The following is an 18,280-nucleotide window of genomic DNA, read 5'->3' on the forward strand; positions in this document are numbered from 1 at the left end:
AATGGAACGTGGAATGGATAGTGGACTAGAACATGGAATGGAAAGTGGAATGGAATGGAATGGAGGGGAATGTGGAATGGAAAGTAGAATGGAATTGAGTAGAATGAAATTGAATGTGGAATGGAATAGAATGTGGAATAGAATGGAAAGGAATGGAATGTGGAATGGAATGTAATGGAATTGAATATGGAACGGAATGTTGAATGGAGTGGAATGAAATGTGGAAAGTAATGCGGAATGGAATTGAAATGAATGTGGAATGGAAAGTGGAATGGAATTGAATGGAATGTGGAATTGAATGGAATGGATCGTGGAATCGTACGTGTAATGGAACGTGGATTTGGATGGAAGGGAATGTGTAATGGAATGTGGAATGAAATTGAATTGAACGTGGTATGGAATGAGAAATTGAATGGAATGGAATGTGGAATGGATAGTGGAATTCAATGGATTGGAATGTGGAATGGAATATGGAATGGAATAGAATGGAATGTTATGTGGAATGGAATGGAATCAAATAAGGAATTCAATGGAATTGAATGGAATGTGGAATGGAATGGAATGTGGAATGAAATGTGTTATGGAATGAAGTGGAATGTGGATTGGAATGCAACGGAATGTAATGTGGAATGGAATGGAATGGAAGGGAATGTGGAATGGAACGCAATGTAACAGGGAATGCAATGGAATGGATAGCGGAATGGAATGGAATGGAAAGAGTAATGGAATGGATGATGGCACGGAATGGTATGGAACTTGGAATGGAGTGGAATGGAACGTGGAATAGAATGGAATGGAAAGTGGAAAGGAAAGGAATGGAATGTGGAATGTAATGAAATGGAATGTGCAATGGAATGTGGAATGGAATTGAATGTAATGAGGAATGGAATATGGAATGGAATGGACAGTGGAATGGAATGGAACGGAATGGAATGTGGAATGGAATGAAATGGAATGTGCAATGGAATATAGAATGGAATAGAATGGAATGAGGAATAGAATGTGGAATGGAATGGACTGTGGAAGGGAATGGAATGGATTTCAATGTGTTATGGAATGGAATTGAATGGAATGGAATTTGGAATGGAATGTGGAATGGAATGGAGTGGAATGTGTAATGGAATGGTTAATGGAATTGAATGGAATGTGGAATGGAATATGGAATGGAATGGAATGGAATGTTTAATGGAACATGGAACGGAAAGTGTACCAGAAAGTGGAATGGAACGTGGAATTGAATGGAATGGCACGGAATGTGGAATGTAAAGTGATATCGAAGGGAATGGCATGAGAAATGGTATCTGGAATGGAAATCAATGTGGAATCGAATGGAAAGGAACATGGAATGGAATGTGGAGTGGAATGTGGAACTGAATGTGGAATGGAATGATGAATGCAATGTGGAATGGAATGGAATGGAATGGAATGTGCAATGGAAAGGAATGGAATGGAATGGGGAATGGAATATGGAATGGAATGGAATGTGAAATGCAATGGAATGGAATGTGGATGGAATGGAATGGAATGTGGAATGGAATGGAAAGAGAAATGGAATGTGGAATGGAATGTGAAATGGAATGTGGAAAGGAATGTGAAATGGAAAGTGGAATGGAATGTTTAATGGAATGAAATGGAACATGGAATGAACTGGAATGCAACGTGGAATAGAATGGAAAGGAATGCGGAATGGAATGGAATGGAACGTGGAACAGAATGGATGGTGGCATGGAATGGAATGGATTGTGGAATGGAATGAAATGTAGCGTGGAATGGAATGGAATGGAATGTGGAATGGAATGAAAGGGAATGTGGAATGGAAAGAGATGAAAAGTGCAATGGAATGTGCAATGGAACTGAATGGAATGAGGAATGGAATGTGGAATGCAATGGAATGTGGAATGGAATGGAATGGAATGCAATGTGTTATAGAATGGAATTGAACGGAATGGAATTTGGAATGGAATGTGGATTGGAATGGAGTGGAATGTGTAATGGAATGTGTAATGGAATGGAAGGGAATGTGGAATGGATTGTGGAATGGAATGAAATGGATTGTGGAATGGAACGAGGAATGGAAAGTGGACTAGAACGTGGAACGGAATGTGGAATGGAATGGAATGGAAGGGAATGTGGAATGGAAAGTGGAATGGAATGGAGTGGAATGAGAAATGGAATGTGGAATGGAATGGAAAGGACTGGAATGTGGAATGGAAAGTAGAATGGAATGTGCAATGAAATGGAAATGAATGTGGAATGGAATGGGGAAAGGAGTTGAATGCAATGTGGAATTGAGTGGAATGCATGGTGTAATGGAAAGTGGAAAGGAACGTGGAATGGAAAGGAATGAAATGTGGAATGGAAAGTGCAATGTAATTGAATCTGCCATGGAATTGAATGGAAAGTGGAATGGAATGTGGAACGGATTGGAATGGAATGTGGCATGGAATTTGGAATGGAATATGGAATAGAATGTGGAACGGAATGGAATGGAATGTGGAATGGAATGCAAAGGAGTATGGAATGGAATGGAAAGGAATTTAGAAAGGAATGTAGAATAGAATGGAATGGAATGGAATTTGGAATCGAATGGAATGGAATATGGAATGGAATGTGGAATGGAATGGAATGGAATGGTATGGAATGTGGAATGGAATGGACAGTAATGTGGAATGAATGTGGAATGGAATGGAAAGGAAAGTGGAATAAACCATGGAGAGGAATGTGCAATGGAACGTGGAGTGGAATGAGTAATGGAATGGAATGGAATGTGGAATGGAAGGGAATACAATGCGGAATGGAATGTGGAATGGAATGTGGAATGGAATGGAATGTAATGGAACGTGGAATGGAATGGAATTGAAAGTGGAATGGAAAGGAATGTGGAAAGGAACGGACTGGAATGCAGAATGGAACGTGGAATGTAACACGGAGTGGAATGTGGAATGGAATAGAATTTAACGTAGGACGGATTGGAATGGAATGTGGAATGGAATGGATGGGAATGGAATGTGGAATGGAATGGAAAGGAATGTTGAATTCAATGGAATGGAATGGAATGTGGAATGGAATGGAAATAATGGAATGTGGAATGGAATGGAAATGATAGTGGAATGGAATATGGAATTGAATTGGATGCAATGTGGAATGGAGTCTGGAATGGAATGGAACGGATTGGAATGTAATGTGGAATGGAATGGAGTGGAACTTGGAACGGACTGGAATGGAATGGAATGTCGAATGCAATGGAATGGAATGGAATGAAATGCGGAATGTAATGGAATGGAATAGAATGTGGAATTGAAGGTAATGGAGTGGAGTGTGGAATGGAATGGATTGGAACGTGGAATGATATGGAATGGAATGCAGAACGTAATTGAATGGAGTGGAATGTGGTACGGATTTTAACTTGGAATGGAATGGAATAGAACTTGGAAAGGAATGGAATATAGTGTGTAATGGAACGCAATGGAAAGTGGCATGGAATGGAATGGAATGTGTAATGGAATGGAACGGAACATGGAATGGCATGGAATGGAATGTGGAATGGAAAGGAAAGGTATGCGTAATGGAATGAAATAGAATGTTGAAAGAAATGTGGTATGGAATTGAATGGAATGAGGAAAGGAATGTGGAATGGAATAGAAAGGGGAATGGAATGGAATGCAGTGCAATGTGTTATGGAATGGAATTGAATGGGAAGGAATTTGGAATGGAATATGGAATGGAATGGAGTGCAATATGTAATGGAATGTGGAATGGAATTGAATGGAATGTGGAATGGAATGGAGTGTGGAATGGAACGTGGAATGGAAAGTGGACTAGAACATGGAATGGAATGTGGAATCGAATGGAATGGAAGGGAATGTGGAACGGAAAGTAAAATGGAAGGGAGTGGAGTGAGAAATGGAATGTGGAACGGAATGGAATGTGGAATGGAATGGAATGAGGAATGGAATGGAAAGAAATGGAATGCGGAATGGAATGGAATGGAATGTGTAATGTAATGGAATGGAATGTGGAATGTAATGTGGAATGGAATGGAAATGAATGTGGAACGGAAAGTGGAATGGTACTGAATGGAATGTGGAATGGAATGGAATGGAATGGATCGTGGAATGGTACATGGAATGGAACGTGGAATGGAATGGAATGGAATGTGGAAAGGAATGTGGATTGTAATTGAATGGAATGTGGTATGGAATTAGAAATTGAATGGAAAGGAAAGAATAGATAGTGGAATGGAATGGATTGGAATGTGGAACGGAATATGGAATGGAATGGAATGGAATTGAATGGAATGTGGAATGGAAAGGAATGGAATGTGGAATTCAATGGAATGGAATGGAATGGAATATGGAATGGAATGGAATGGAATGGAATGTGGAATGGAATGGAAAGGATTGTGGAATGGAATATGGAATGGAATGTGGAATGGAATTTGGAATTGCAAAAGAATGGAATGTGCAATGGAATGGAATGGAATGAGGAATGGAATTGAATGGAATGTGGAATGTAATGTGGAATGGAATGGAAATGAATGTGGAATGGAAAGTGGAATGGAATTGAATGGAATGTGGAAGGAATGGAATGGATCGTGGAACGGTACGTGGAATGGAACGTGGAATGGAATGGAATGTGGAATGGAATGTTGAATGCAATTGAATGGAATGTGGTATGGAATCAGAAATTGAATGGAAAGGAATGTGGAATGGATAGTGGAATGGAATGGATTGGAATGTGGAATGGAATATGGAACGGAATGGAATTGAATTTAATGTGGAATGGAATGGAATGGAATGTGGAATTCAATGGAATGGAATGGAATATGGAATGGAATGGAATGTGGAATGGAATGGAAAGGATTGTGGAATGGAATATGGAATGGAATGTGGAATGTAATTTGGAATTGCAGAGGAATAGAATGTGGAATGTAATTTGGAATTGCAGAGGAATGGAATGTGGAATGGAATGGAATGGAATGTGTAATGGAATTTGGAATGGAACATGGAGTTGAACGTGCAATGGAAAGTGGAATGGAATGTGGAAGGGAATGTGGTATGAAATGGAATTGAATGTGGAATGGAATGTTGAATGGAATGGAATGGAATGTGGAATGGAATGGAATGGAATGTGGAATGGAAAGGAATTTAATTTGGAATGGAATGGGATGTTATGGAATGTGGAATGGAATGGAATGGAATGTGGAATGGAATGCGGAATGGAATAGAGTGGAATGTGGAATAGAATGGAATGGCATGGAATGTGGAATGTGGAATGGAATGGAATGGAAATTGGAATGGAATGAAATGGAAGGGAATGTAGAATGGAACGGATTGGAATGGAATGTGGAATGGAATGGAATGGAATGTGGAAAGCGAAAAAGGAAAGGAATGGAATGTGGAATGAGATGGAATGGAATGGAACTTGGAGTAGAATATGGAGTGGAACATGGAATCGAATACAGAATGGAATGTGGAATGGAATGTGGAATAGTATGTGGAAAAGAATGGAATGGAATGGAATGTGGAATGGAAAGTGGAATGGAATGGAATGGAATAGAATGGAATGTGGAAGGTAATGGAATGGGATGTGGAATTCAATGGAATGTGGAATGAAATGCAACCTGGAATGGAATGGAATGGAATATGAATTGGAATGGAAAGGAATGTGGAATGTAATGGAATGGAATGGAATGCGAAATGGAATGTGGAATGGAAGGGAAAGTAGAATGGAATTGAATGGAATGTGCATTGGAATGGAAAGGAAAGTGGAATGGAATGGAATGGAATGCAATGGAATGCAAAATGGAGTGCGATATGGAATGTGGAATGAAATGTGGAATTGAATGTGGAATAGAATGAAATGGAACGTGGAATGGAATGAAATGGAAAGTGGAATGGTATGGAATGCAACGTGGAATGGAACGAGGAATGGAACGTGGAATGGAATGTGGAATGGAATGTGGAATGGAATTGAAAAGCATGTGGAATGGAAGGTGGAATGGAATGGAATGGAAGGTGGAATGGAATGTGGAATTTATTGTAATTGAATGTGGAATGGAATGCGGAATGGAATGTGGAATGGAACGTGGACTGGAACGTGGAATGGCATGGAATGGAACATGGAGTGGAATGTGGAATGGAATGGAATGGAATGTGGAATGGAATGACGAATGGAATGTGGAATGGAATATAATGGAATGTGGAAAGGACTGTGCAATTTAATGTGAAATGGAACTTGGGAAGGAATGTGGAATGCAACGTAAAGGAACGTTGAAAGTAATGCAGTGGAATTTAATGGAACGTGGATTGGAAAGGGGAATGGAAAGCAATGAAATATGGAATGGAATGTGGAATGGAATTGAATGGAATTTGAAATGGAATGTGGAATGGAATGGAACGGAATGTGGAGTGGAATGTAGAATGCAATGGAATGGAATGTGGAATAGAATCTGGAAGGGAATGGAAAGGAACACGCAACGGAATGGAATGGTGTGGAATGTGGAATGGAATGAAATGGAATCTGGAAAGGAAAGTGCAAATAAATGGAATGGAACATGGAATGGATCATGGAATGGAATGTGGAATGGAATGTGGAATGGAATGGAACATAATCTGGAATGGAAGAGAATGTATGTGGAATGGAATGTGGAATGGAATGGAATGGAATTTGGAATGAAATTCATGGAATATGGAATGGAAAGGAATGGAATGTGGAATCGACTGGAATGGAATGTGGAATGAAATTCAATGGAATGTGGAATGGAGAAAATGGCATGTGGAATGCAATGGAATGCAATAGAACATGGAATGGAATGGAATTGAATGTGGAATAGAATGAAGTGGAATGTGGAATGGAATGTGGAATGTAATGGAATGGAATTTGGAATGGAATGTGGAAAGAAATGGAATGGAACGGAATGTGGAATGGAATGGAATTGAACGTAGAATGGAATGGAATTGAATGAGGAATGTAGTGGAATGGAATGCAATGTGGCATGGAATCGAATGGAATGCAAAGTGGGATGGAATCAAATGGAAAGTGGAATGGAATACAATGGAAAGTGGAATGGAATTCAATGGAATGTGGAATGGAATGGAATGGAATATGGAATGAAATGTGGAATGGAATGGAATGGCATGGAATATGGAATGGAATGGAATATGGAATGGAATGGAATATGGAATGGAATGGAATATGGAATGGAATGGAACGGTATGGAATGCAATGGAATGTGGAACGGAATGGAATGGAATGTGGAATGGAACACAATGGAATGAGGAATGGAACGTGGAAAGGATTGCAGAATGGAAAACGGAATGGAACTTGGAATGGAACTTGGAATGGAACGTGGAATGGAACACGCAATGGAACATGAAATGGAATGTGGAATGGAAAGGGCAATGGAACGTGGAATGGAACGGAATGGAACGTGGAATAAAATGTGGAATGGAATGTAATTTGTAATTTAACGGAATGGAATGTTTAAAGAATAGAATGGAATGCAATGTGGAATTCAATGGAATTGAATGTGGAATGGAATGGAAAGGAAGGTGGAATGGAATGGAATGGAATGGAATGTGGAATGGATTCAGGAATGGAAAGGAATTGAATGGAAAATAATGTGTAATGGAATGGAAAGGACTATGAAGTGGAATGGAATGGAAAGAGGAATACAATGGAATTGAATGCAATGTGGAATGGAATGGAATGCAATGTGGAATGCAATGGAATGAAATGTGGAAGGGAATGGAATTGAATGTGGTATTGAATGGAATGTAACGAAGTGTGGAATGTAATGGAATGGAATGCAATGTGGAATGGAATGGAATGGAATGTGGAATTGAATGGAATTGAATTTGGAAAGGAATGGAATGGAATGTGGAATGGTATTTGGATTTGAACGGAAAGGAATGGAATGGAATGTATAACGGAAAGAATGGAATGTGGAATAGAATGGAATGGAATGTGGAACGGAATGGAATGCAATGTAGAATTTAATGTAATGGAATATGAAATGGAATGTGCAATGGAATTGAATGGAATGGATTCGAATGTGGAATGGAATGGAATGGAATTCACTGTGGATTGGAATGCAATGGAATATTGAAAGCAATGTCATGGAATGGAATTTGTAATTGAATGGAATGAAATGCAATGTGGATTGGAATGCAATGGAATATGAAAGAAAGGAAAAGGAATGTGGAATGGAATGTGGAATTCAATGGAATGGGATGGAATTGAATGTGGAATGGAATGGAAAGGAATATGGAATGGAATGGAATGAAATGTGGAATTCAATGGAATGGGATGGAATGGAATGTGGAATGGAATGGAATGGAATATGGAATGGAAGGTGGAATACAATGGAACGGGATGGAATGGGTAGTGGAAAGGAATGGAATGAAATATGGAATGGAATGGACTCTAATGGAATGTGGAATGGAATGGAATTGAATGTGAAAAGGAATGGAATTTAAAAGGGAATGCAATGAATGGAAAGTGGAAATGAATGGAATGTGGAATGGAATGTGGAATGCAATTGCACGCAATGGAATGTGGAATGCAAAGGAATGCAATGTGGAAAGGAATGGAATGGAATGGAATATGGAATGGAAACGAATTTCATGGGGAATGGAATAGAATGGAATGTGGAATGGAATGGAATCTAAAGTGGAATGGAATTTGGATTTGAATGGAAATTAAAGGAATGGAATTTGGAATGGAATGTAATGTGGAATGGATTCTGCAATTGAATGTAATGGAATGTGGAAGGCAATGTGCAATGGAATGCAAAGGAATGGAATGTGGAATGGAATTTAATGGAATGCAATGTGGAATGGAAAGCATTGGAATGTGGAATGGAATGCCATGGAATATGGAATGGAATGTGGACTGGCATGGAATGGAATGCGGAATGGAATGGAATGGACTGTGGAATGCAATGTGGTGTGGCACGTGGAAAGGAATGGAATGGAAAGTGCAATGGAACGTGGAATGAGACGGGGAATGGAACATGGAATTAAATGCGGAATGAAACGTGGAATGGAATGTGGAATCGAATGGGGAAAGGAAAGTGGAATGGAATAGAATGGAATGTGGAATGGAACGCGGAATTGAATGGAATGGAAAGTGGAAAAGAATGTGAAACGGAATGTGGAATGGAACGTGGAATGGAATGCAATGGAAAGTGGAATGAAACGTGGAATAGAATGGAATGAAATGCAGAATGGAATGTGGAATGGAACGTGGAATGGAAAGGAATGGAATGTGGAATGGAATGTGGAATGGAAAGTAATCCAATGTGGAATGCAATGTGGAATGGAATGTGGAATTGAAAGTGGAATGGAATGTGGAATGGAATGGAATGAAATGTGGAATGGAATGTGGAATGGAATGTGGAATGGAATGTGGAATGGAATGGAATGGAATGGAATGTGGAATGGAATGTGGAAAGGAATGTGGAATGGATTGTGGAATGGAACGTAATGGAATGTAGTATGGAATGTGGAATGGAATGTGGAATTGAATGGACTGGAATGGAATGGAATGCAGAATGGAATGTGGAAAGTAATGTGGAATGGAATATGGAATGGAATGCGAAATTGAACTTGGAATGGAATCGAATGGAAAACGGAATAGAATGGAATGGAATGTGGAAAGGAATGTGGAATGGAATGGAATGGAATGTGGAATGGAACGTGGAATGGAATGTGGAATGGAAGGTGGAATGTAATGTGAAATGCAAAGTGGAATTTAACGTGGAATGGAAAAGAATGGAAAGTAGAGTGGAACGTGTAATGCAATGGAATGGAATGTGGAATGGATTGTGGAATGGACTGTGAAATGGAATGTGGAATGTAATGGAAAGGAATGTGGAATGGAAAGTAATGGAATGTGGAATGCAATGGAATGGTATGGAATGTGGAATGTAATGGAATGGAAAGGAATGGAATGTGGAATGGAATGCAATGGAATGTGGAATGGAATGTTATGAAATATTGAATGGAATGGAATGGAATTGATTGCGGAATGGAATGTGGTATGCAATGTCGAATAGAATGGATTGGAATGTGGAATGGAATATGTTATGGTATGTTTAATCAAATGGAATGGATAGTGGAATTGCATGTGGAATGGAATGGAATGGAATGTGAAAGGAAATGTGGAATGGCATGTGGAATGGAACGGAAAGGAATGTGAAAGGAAATGTGGAATGCAATGTGGATTGAAATGTGGAATGGAATGTGGAATGAAACGGAATGGAATATGGAATGGAAGGTGGAATGGAATGGAAAGGAATGAGGTATGGATTGTGGAATAGAATGTGTAATGGACTGTAATGGAATGTGGAATGGAATGTGGAATGCAATGGAATGGAATCTGGAATGGAATGTGGAATGCAATGGAATGGAATGTGGAATGGAATGTGTAATTCAATGTGGAATGGAATGTGGAATGGAATGTGGAATGGAACATACAATGGAATGGAAAGGAATGTGGAATGGAACGCAGAAAAGAACGGAATGGAACATGCAATGGTACGTGGAATGAAACGTGTAAGGGAATGTGAAATGGACCGTGGAATGAAATGTGCTTTGGAAAGTGGAATCAAACGTGTAATGGAATGGAAAGGAAAGTGGAATGGAACGTGGAATGGAACATGGAATGGAATGGAATGGAATGTGGAATGGAATGTGGAATGGAATGTGAAATGGAGTGTGGAATGCAATGGACTGTTTGGAATGTGGAATGGAATGTGGAATGGAATGGAATGGAATGGAATGGAATGGAATCTGGAATAGAACGTGCAACTGAATGTGGAATGGATAGTGGAATGGAACATGCAAAGTAATGTAACAGAATGTGGAATGGAATGTGGAATGGTATGCAATCGAGTTTGGAATGGAATGTTGAACGGAATGTGAAACGGAATGGAATGTGAAATGGAATGTGGAATGGCATGGAACGGAGGGCTTAAATGGAAAGGAAAGGAATGTGGAATGGAATGTGGACTGCACAGGAATGCAATGTGGAATGGAATGGAATGCAATGTGGAATTGAATGTTTAATGGAATGTGGAATGAAATGAGGAGTGGAACGTGTAATGGAACGTGGAATGTAATGAAATGGATCGTGGAATGGAATGTGGAATAGAAGTTGGAATGGAGTGAAAAATTGAATGCAATGGAACGTGGAATTGAATGTGGAATGGAATGGAATGGAATGTGGAATATAATGTGGAATGGAATGTGGAGTGTAACCTGGAATGGAATGGAATGGAATGTGTAATGGAAAGGAATGGAATGTGGAATGGGAAGTAGAATGGAATGGAATGGAATGTGGAATGGAACGTGGAATTTATCGTGGAATGGAAAGGAATGTAACGTGGTTTGGAATGCGGAGCAGAACTTGGAATCGAACAAGGAATGGAATGTGGAATGGACCGTGGTATGGAATGGAATAGAATGTGCAATGGAACGTGGAATGGAACGGAATGGAACGTGGAATGGAATGTGGAATAAAATGTCGAACGGACTGGAATGCAATGTGGAATGGAATGTGTAATGCAACGTAATGGAAAGTGGAATGAAATGCGGAATGGAATGTGGAATTTAATGTGGAATGGAATGGAATGGAATGTGGAATCGAATGGAATGGAATGTGGAATGGAATGTGGAATGCAATGGAATAGAATGTGGAATGGAATGTGGAATGGAATGTCGAAGGGAACGTGGAATGGAAAGTGGAATGGAATGGAAAGAAATGTGGAATGGAACATGGAATGAATTGGAATGGATCATGGAATGGTACATGGAAAGAAACGTGTAAGGGATTGTGGGAAGAAACGTGGAATGGAATGTGCAATGGAATGTGGAAAGGAACGTGGAATGGAATGGAATGGAAAGTGGAATGGAACGTGGAGTGGAGTGGTATGAAAAGTGGAATGAAACGTGGAATGGAAAGGAATGAAATGAGGAATGGAATGTGGAATACAATGGAATGGTGTGTGGAATGGAATGTGGAATGGCATGGAATGGAATGGAATGTGGAATTGAAGTGGAATTGAACGTGGAATGGAAAATGGAAGGGAACGTGGAATGGAATGTAACGGAATGTGGAATGGATTGTGGAATGGTATGGAATCGAGTGTGGAAGGGAAAGTGGAATGGGATGTGGAATGGAATGGAAGGTGGAATGGAATGTGGAATGTCACAGAATGGAATGTTTAAATGGAATGGAGTCGAATGTGGAATGGGATGTGGACTGCAATTCCATGCAATGTGGAATGGAATAGAATGGCATGTGGTAGTGAATGTTTAAAGGAATGTGGAATGAAACGAGGTGTGGAACGTGTAATGGAGCGTGGAATGGAATGGAATGGAATGGATAGTGGAATGGAAGGAGGAATGGAACGTGAAATGGAATGTGCAATGGAATGGAATGGAATGTGGAATGGAATGTGGAATGGAATGAAATTGAATGGAATGTGGAATGGAATGTGGAATGGAATGGAATGGAATGTGGAATGGAATGGAATGGACTGTGGATGGAAGGTTGAATGGAATGGAATGGAATGAGGAATGGAATGTTGATTTGAATGTGGAATGGAATGTGGAATGGAATGTGGAATGGAATGTGGAATGGAATGGAAAGGAATGGCATGTGGAATGAAGTGGAATGGAATGGAATGTGCAATTTAATGGAATGGAATGGAACGTGGTATGGATGGATTGGAATGGAATGGAATGTGGAATGGATGGGAATTGAATGTGGAATTTAATGTGCAATGGAATGGAATACAGAACGGAATGAGCAATTGAATGGAATGGAATGGATCGGAATCTGGAATGGAATGGAATGGAATGTGGAATGGAACTGAATGGAATGGAATGTGGATTGAAATGGAACGGAATATGGAATGGAATGTGGAATGGAATGGAATGGATTGTGGAATGGAATGCGGAATGGAATGGATTGTGAAAAGGAATGTTTAATGTAATGGATAGGAATGTGCAATGGAATGTGGAATGCAATGTGGAATGGAACGAAATGGAATATGGAATGGAAGGTGGATTGGAACGATGAATAGAATGTGGAATGGAATGTGGAATGCAATGTGGAATGGAACGTGAAATGAATGCAATTTAATACAGAATGGAAAGTGGAATGTAATGGAATCGAACATGGAATGGAACATGGAATCTGGAATGGAATTGAATGGAGTTGAGTGTGGAATGGAATGGAATAGAATGGAATGGAATGTGGAATGGAATGTGGAAAGTAATGTGGAATGGAATGGAAAGGAACATGAAAAGGAAAGTGGAAAGGATCGTGGAATGGAATGTGAAATGGAATGGAATGGAATGTGGCATAGAATGAAGTGGATCGCGGAGTGGAAAGTGGAAAGGAATGTGGAATGGAATGTGGAATGGAATGGAATGTGAAATGGAATGGAATTGGATGTGGAATAGGATCGAATGGAATGGAATGTGGAATAGAATGGAATGGAATGGAAGTTGGAATGGAATGTGGAATTGAATGGAATGGAATGTGGAATGGAATGGAAAGGAATGTGGACTGGATTAGAATGGAACGTGAAATGGAATGGAATGGAATATGGAATGGAATGGAACATAGAATGGAATGGAATGGAATGTGGAATGGAATCTGGAATGGAATAGAATGGAAAGCGCAATGGAATGTGGAATGGAGTCTAATGGAATGTGGAATTGAATTTAATGGAATGGAAGTTGTAATGCAATGTGCAATGGAATTGAATTGAATGTGGAATGGAATGCAATGGAATTGATTGTGGAATGGTATGGAATTGAATCAGGAATGGAATGGAACGTGGAATGTAATGGAATGGAATGTGGATTGGAAAGGAATGGAATGTGGAATGCCTTGGAAGTGAGTGGAAAGGAATGTGAAATTGAATGCGGAATGGAATTTGAAATGGAATGAAATGGAATGTGGAATGGAATGAAATGGAACCTTGAATTGAATGGAATGCAACGTGGATAGGAATGTAAAGGGATGTGGAATGGTACGAGGTATGTAACGTGCAATGGAATACAATGGAATGTGGAATGGCATGGAATGGAAAGTGGAATGGAAAAGAATGGAATGGAACGGAATGGAATGTGCAAAGTAAGGTGGAATGGAACATGGAATGGAATGGAATGAAACTTGGAAAGCAACGTCGAATGGAACGTGGAATGGAAGATGGAATGGAAAGTGGAATGGAATGTAATGGTAAGTGGAATGGAATGTGAAACGAAATGGAATGGAAGCTGGAATGGAATGTGGTATGGAATGTGGAATGGAATGTGGGAAGGAATGCAATGGAATGTGGGATGGAATGGAAAATGGAATGTGGGATGGAATGGAAAATGGAATGGAATGGAAAGTGGAGGGAAATCGAATGGAATGTGGAAAGGAATGGAATGGAAAGTGGAATGGAAAGTGGAATAGAATGTGAAATGGAATGGAATGGATTGTGCAATCCAATGTATAATGGAATGCAAAGGAATGTGGAAGGGAATGTGGTATGAAATGTGGAAAGGAAAGTGGAATGGAATGGAATGGAATGTGGAATAGGATGTGGAATGGAATGAAATGGAATGTGGAATGGAACGGAATAGAATGAGCAAAGGAATGTGGACTGGAATGTGGAACGGAATGTGGAATGGAATGTGGAATGGAATGGAATGGAATGTAGAATGGACTGTGGAATAGAATGTGGAAAGGAATGGAATGGGATGTGGAATGGAATGTGGAATGGAATGCAATGGAATGTGGAATTTAATTTGGAAAGGAATGGAATGGATAGTAGAAAACAATGGTATGGAATGTGGAAAGGAATGGAATGTAATGGAATGTGGAATGGATTGGAATGGAATGTGTAACAGAATGTGAAATGGAATGGACTGCAATGTGGAATGGAAGGTGCAATGGAATGTGAAATGGAATGGAATGGAATGTGGAATGCAATGTGGAATGGAATAGAATGGAGTGAGGAAGGGAATGTGGAATGCAATGTGGAATGCAATGTGGAATGGAATGGATTGGAATGTGGAATGGAATGTGGAATTGAATGGAATGAAATGGAATGCAATGTCTAATGTAATGTGGAATGGAAAGGAATGGAATGTGGAATGCAATGTGGAATAGGATGTGGAATTGAATGGAATGGAATTTTGAGTTGAATGTGGAAAGGAATGGAATGGATTGTGGACGGGAATGGGGAATGGAATGTGGAAGGCAAGGTGGAACATTATGTGGAATATAACGTGGAATAGAATGGAATGGAATGTGGAATGAAGTGTGGAATGGAATGCAATATGGACTGTAATGTGGAATAAAATGTGGAAAGGAAGGTGGAATGGAATGTGGAGTGGAAAGTGGAATAGAACGGAATGGAAAACGAAATTGAATGGAATGGAACGAGAAATGGAATGGAATGGAATGGAAGGTGCAATATAATGTGAAATGGAATGTGGAATGGAAAGTGGAATGGAATGAAATGCATCGTGGAATGGAATGGAATGGAACATGGAATGGAAAGGAATGGAGCGTGGAATGGAAAGTGGAATGGAATGGAAAGGAACGTGGAATAGAACGTGGATTGGAATGCGGAATGGAACCTGGAATGGAACTTTGTATGGAGTGGAATGGAATGTTGAATGGAATGGAATGCAAGGTAGAATGGAATGGAATGGAATATGCAATATAAAGTGGAATGGAATGGAATGGAACGTGGAATGGAAATTTGAATGGAACCACTAACGGAATGAAGACTGGAACGTGGAATGGAAGGGAACGGAAAGTCTAATGGAAAGTAGAATGGAACGTAAAATGGAATGGAACGGAATGTGGAATGGAATGGAATGGAACCTAGAATGGAACGTGGAATGGAATGTAGAACGGATAGTGGAATAGAATGTGGAATGCAAGGTGGAATGGAAAGTGGAATGTAATGTGGAACAGAAAGGAAAGGAATGAGGAATGCCATGGAATGGAATATGGAATGCAATGGAATAGAATATCAAATATAATTTGGAATGGAATGGAAAGGAATTCAGAATTGAATGGAATGGAATGGAATGTAGTGGAATGGAATGGGATGTGAAATGGAACGTGGAATGGAAAGCGGAATGGAATGTGGAATGGAATAGAATTGAATGCGGAATGGAAGGGAACGGAATGTGGAATGGAAAGAGGAATGGAGTGGTTTGGAATGGAATGGAATATGAAATGGAATGGAGTGGAATATGGAATGGAAAGTGGAATGGAATGTGGAATGGAATGGAATGGTATGGAATGTGGAATGCAATGGAATGGAATGGAATGTGGAATGGAATTTAATGGAATATGCATTGGAATGTAATCAAATGCGGAATGGAATGGAATGGAATTTAATGTGGAATGGTATGGATTGGAAAGTGGAATGCAACGGAAAGGAATGCATCGCAATGTGGAATTGAATGGAATGGATAGTGGGATGTAATGCAATGGAATTTGGAATGGAATGGAATGCAATGGAACGGAAAGTGGAATGGAATGTGAAATGGAATGTGGAATGGAAAGTGGAAGGAAATGGAATGGAATTTGGAATCGAACGTGGCAAGGAATGGAATGGAACGTGGAATGCAACATGGAATGCAATGTGGAATGGAACGTGAAACGGAACGTGGAATGTAATGTTATGGAATCCTGAATAGAATGCAATGGATTGTAGAATGGAATAGAATGGAATATGGAACGTAATATGGAAGGGAAAGAAATGGAAAGTGTAATGGAACATGGAATGGAACCTATAATGGAATGTAGAATGGAAAGGGGAATTGAAAGGAATGGAACGTGGAATGGAATGGAAAGGAACGTGGAATGGAATGGAATGGAACGTGGAACGGAATGTTCAATGGAAAGGAATGGAACGTGGAATGAATTGTAATGGAATGTGGTATGGAATGTGGAATGGAATGGAATGGAATGTAGAATGGAATGTGGTATTGGATGTGGAATGGAATGTGGTGTGGGATGTGGAATGGAATGTGGAACGAAATGGAATGGAATGTGGAATCGAATGTGGAAAGGAAATGAATGGAATGTGGAATGGAATGTGGAATGGAATGGAATGGAATGGAATGCAGAATGAAATGTGGAATGGAATGGAATGGAATGTGGAATGGAATGGAAAGAAATGTGGAATAGAATGTGGAATGGAATGTGGAATGGAATGTGGAATGGAAGGTGGAAAAGAATAAAATGGAATGTGGATTGGAATGTAGAATTTATCGTGGAATGGAAAGGAATGGTACGTGGGTTGGAATGTGAAGTGGAACTTGGAATGGAACATGGAATGGAAAGTGGAATGGACCGTGTAAAGGAATTGAACGGAATGTGCAATAGAACGTGGAATGGAACGTGGAATGGAATGGAATGGAACGTGGAATGGAATGTCGAAAGGAATGTGGAATGTAATGGAATGGAATGAGGTATGCAATGTGGTATGAAATGGAATGGTACGTGGAATGGGGTGTGGTATGGAATGTGTAATGGAATGGAATGGAATGAAGAAAGGAATGTGGAATGGAATGGAATGGAATATGAAAGGGAATGTGGAATACAATGTGGAATGAAATGTGGAATGGAATGTGGAAATAAATGGAATGGAATGTGGAATGGAAAGTGGAATGGAATTCAATGGAATCTGGAATGGAATGTGGAATGGATTGGAATGGAATGTGGAATGGAATGTGGAATGGATTTGAATGGCATGTGGAATGCAATGTGGAATGGAATGTGGAATGCAATGGAATGGAAAATGTAATGGAATGTGGAATGGAATGTGGAATGGAATGGAATGGAATGTGGAATGGAATGTGGAATGCAATGGAATGGAAAGTGGAATGGAATGTGGAATGGAACGTGGAATGGAACGTGGAATGTAATGGAAAGGAAGGTGGAATGGAATGGTGAAAGAAATGGAACGGAACATGGAATGCTACGTGGAAAGAAACGTGTAAGGGAAAGTGGAAAGGAAAGTCGAATGGAATGTACAATGAAATGTGGAATGGAAAGTGGAATGGAATGGAATGGAAAGTATAATGGAACGTGGAATGGAATTGTATGGAAAGTGGAATGGAACGTGGAATGGAAGGTGGAATGGAACGTGCAATGGAACGTGCAATGGAATGGAATGGATTGAGGAATGGAATGTGTAATTGACTGTGGAATGGAATGTGGAATGCAACGGAACGATATCTGGAAT

The sequence above is a fragment of the Pongo pygmaeus genome, chromosome 12 (assembly GCF_028885625.2).
Source record: "Pongo pygmaeus isolate AG05252 chromosome 12, NHGRI_mPonPyg2-v2.0_pri, whole genome shotgun sequence".
NCBI lineage: Eukaryota > Metazoa > Chordata > Mammalia > Primates > Hominidae > Pongo > Pongo pygmaeus.